Raw genomic sequence first — 3,924 nt, 5'->3', positions numbered from 1 at the left:
ACCTGCGCATGCGCATCCCACAAAACCTGCGCATGCGCATCCCACAAAACCTCGCACGTGTTTTTACTCGACTAGCCTGCGGGATGCATCCTCTCGCACGTGTTTTTACTCGACTAGCCTGCGGGATGCATCCTCTCGCACGTGTTTTTACTCGACTACCCTGCGGAATGCATCCTCTCGCACGTGTTTTTGCTCGACTAGCCATGCGCATCCCAAAAAACCTGCGCATGCGCATCCCACAAAACCTCGCACGTGTTTTTACTGGACTAGCCTGCGGGATGCATCCTCTCGCACGTGTTTTTGCTCGACTAGCCTGCGGGATGCATCCTCTCGCACGTGTTTTTACTCGACTACCCTGCGGGATGCATCCTCTCGCACGTGTTTTTGCTCGACTAGCCATGCGCATCCCAAAAAACCTGCGCATGCGCATCCCACAAAACCTGCGCATGCGCATCCCACAAAACCTCGCACGTGTTTTTACTCGACTAGCCTGCGGGATGCATCCTCTCGCACGTGTTTTTACTCGACTAGCCTGCGGGATGCATCCTCTCGCACGTGTTTTTGCTCGACCAGCCTGCGGGATGCATCCTCTCGCACGTGTTTTTGCTCGACTAGCTTGCGGGATGCATCCTCTCGCACGTGTTTTTACTCGACTAGCCTTCGGGATTCATCCTCTCGCACGTGTTTTTACTCGACTAGCCTGCGGGATGCATCCTCTCGCACGTGTTTTTGCTCGACTAGCCATGCGCATCCCAAAAAACCTGCGCATGCGCATCCCAAAAAACCTGCGCATGCGCATCCCAAAAAACCTGCGCATGCGCATCCCACAAAACCTGCGCATGCGCATCCCACAAAACCTCGCACGTGTTTTTACTCGACTAGCCTGCGGGATGCATCATCTCGCACGTGTTTTTACTCGACTACCCTGCGGGATGCATCCTCTCGCACGTGTTTTTGCTCGACTAGCCATGCGCATCCCAAAAAACCTGCGCATGCGCATCCCACAAAACCTGCGCATGCGCATCCCACAAAACCTCGCACGTGTTTTTACTCGACTAGCCTGCGGGATGCATCCTCTCGCACGTGTTTTTGCTCGACTAGCCATGCGCATCCCACAAAACCTGCGCATGCGCATCCCACAAAACCTCGCACGTGTTTTTACTCGACTAGCCTGCGGGATGCATTCTCTCGCACGTGTTTTTGCTCGACCAGCCTGCGGGATGCATCCTCTCGCACGTGTTTTTGCTCGACTAGCCTGCGGGATGCATCCTCTCGCACGTGTTTGTGCTCGACTAGCCTGCGGGATGCATCCTCTCGCACGTGTTTTTACTCGACTAGCCTGCGGGATGCATCCTCTCGCACGTGTTTTTACCCGACTAGCCTGCGGGATGCATCCTCTCGCACGTGTTTGTGCTCGACTAGCCTGCGGGATGCATCCTCTCGCACGTGTTTTTACTCGACTAGCCTGCAGGATGCATCCTCTCGCACGTGTTTTTACTCGACTAGCCTGCGGGATGCATCCTCTCGCACGTGTTTTTGCTCGACCAGCCTGCGGGATGCATCCTCTCGCACGTGTTTTTGCTCGACCAGCCTGCGGGATGCATCCTCTCGCACGTGTTTTTGCTCGACTAGCTTGCGGGATGCATCCTCTCGCACGTGTTTTTACTCGACTAGCCTTCGGGATTCATCCTCTCGCACGTGTTTTTACTCGACTAGCCTGCGGGATGCATCCTCTCGCACGTGTTTTTGCTCGACTAGCCATGCGCATCCCAAAAAACCTGCGCATGCGCATCCCAAAAAACCTGCGCATGCGCATCCCAAAAAACCTGCGCATGCGCATCCCACAAAACCTGCGCATGCGCATCCCACAAAAACTCGCACGTGTTTTTACTCGACTAGCCTGCGGGATGCATCCTCTCGCACGTGTTTTTACTCGACTACCCTGCGGGATGCATCCTCTCGCACGTGTTTTTGCTCGACTAGCCATGCGCATCCCAAAAAACCTGCGCATGCGCATCCCACAAAACCTGCGCATGCGCATCCCACAAAACCTGCGCATGCGCATCCCACAAAACCTCGCACGTGTTTTTACTTGACTAGCCTGCGGGATGCATCCTCTCGCACGTGTTTTTACTCGACTACCCTGCGGGATCCATCCTCTCGCACGTGTTTTTGCTCGACTAGCCATGCGCATCCCAAAAAACCTGCGCATGCGCATCCCACAAAACCTCGCACGTGTTTTTGCTCGACTAGCCTGCGGGATGCATCCTCTCGCACGTGTTTTTACTCGACTAGCCTGCGGGAAGCATCCTCTCGCACGTGTTTTTACTCGACTAGCCTGCGGGATGCATCCTCTCGCACATGTTTTTACTCGACTAGCCTGCGGGAAGCATCCTCTTGCACGTGTTTTTACTCGACTAGCCTGCGGGATGCATCCTCTCGCACGTGTTTTTACTCGACTACCCTGCGGGATGCATCCTCTCGCACGTGTTTTTGCTCGACTAGCCATGCGCATCCCAAAAAACCTGCGCATGCGCATCCCACAAAACCTCGCACGTGTTTTTACTCGACTAGCCTGCGGGATGCATCCTCTCGCACGTGTTTTTACTCGACTAGCCTGCGGGATGCATCCTCTCGCACGTGTTTTTACTCGACTACCCTGCGGAATGCATCCTCTCGCACGTGTTTTTGCTCGACTAGCCATGCGCATCCCAAAAAACCTGCGCATGCGCATCCCAAAAAACCTGCGCATGCGCATCCCACAAAACCTGCGCATGCGCATCCCACAAAAACTCGCACGTGTTTTTACTCGACTAGCCTGCGGGATGCATCCTCTCGCACGTGTTTTTACTCGACTACCCTGCGGGATGCATCCTCTCGCACGTGTTTTTGCTCGACTAGCCATGCGCATCCCAAAAAACCTGCGCATGCGCATCCCACAAAACCTGCGCATGCGCATCCCACAAAACCTGCGCATGCGCATCCCACAAAACCTCGCACGTGTTTTTACTTGACTAGCCTGCGGGATGCATCCTCTCGCACGTGTTTTTACTCGACTACCCTGCGGGATCCATCCTCTCGCACGTGTTTTTGCTCGACTAGCCATGCGCATCCCAAAAAACCTGCGCATGCGCATCCCACAAAACCTCGCACGTGTTTTTGCTCGACTAGCCTGCGGGATGCATCCTCTCGCACGTGTTTTTACTCGACTAGCCTGCGGGAAGCATCCTCTCGCACGTGTTTTTACTCGACTAGCCTGCGGGATGCATCCTCTCGCACGTGTTTTTACTCGACTAGCCTGCGGGAAGCATCCTCTTGCACGTGTTTTTACTCGACTAGCCTGCGGGATGCATCCTCTCGCACGTGTTTTTACTCGACTACCCTGCGGGATGCATCCTCTCGCACGTGTTTTTGCTCGACTAGCCATGCGCATCCCAAAAAACCTGCGCATGCGCATCCCACAAAACCTCGCACGTGTTTTTACTCGACTAGCCTGCGGGATGCATCCTCTCGCACGTGTTTTTACCCGACTAGCCTGCGGGATGCATCCTCTCGCACGTGTTTTTGCTCGACCAGCCTGCGGGATGCATCCTCTCGCACGTGTTTTTGCTCGACTAGCTTGCGGGATGCATCCTCTCGCACGTGTTTTTACTCGACTAGCCTTCGGGATTCATCCTCTCGCACGTGTTTTTACTCGACTAGCCTGCGGGATGCATCCTCTCGCACGTGTTTTTGCTCGACTAGCCATGCGCATCCCAAAAAACCTGCGCATGCGCATCCCAAAAAACCTGCGCATGCGCATCCCAAAAAACCTGCGCATGCGCATCCCAAAAAACCTGCGCATGCGCATCCCACAAAACCTGCGCATGCGCATCCCACAAAACCTCGCACGTGTTTTTACTCGACTAGCCTGCGGGATGCATC

The sequence above is a fragment of the Lasioglossum baleicum genome, unplaced genomic scaffold (assembly GCF_051020765.1).
Source record: "Lasioglossum baleicum unplaced genomic scaffold, iyLasBale1 scaffold0158, whole genome shotgun sequence".
Classification (NCBI taxonomy): domain Eukaryota; kingdom Metazoa; phylum Arthropoda; class Insecta; order Hymenoptera; family Halictidae; genus Lasioglossum; species Lasioglossum baleicum.
This window is presented reverse-complemented; position numbering follows the sequence as displayed.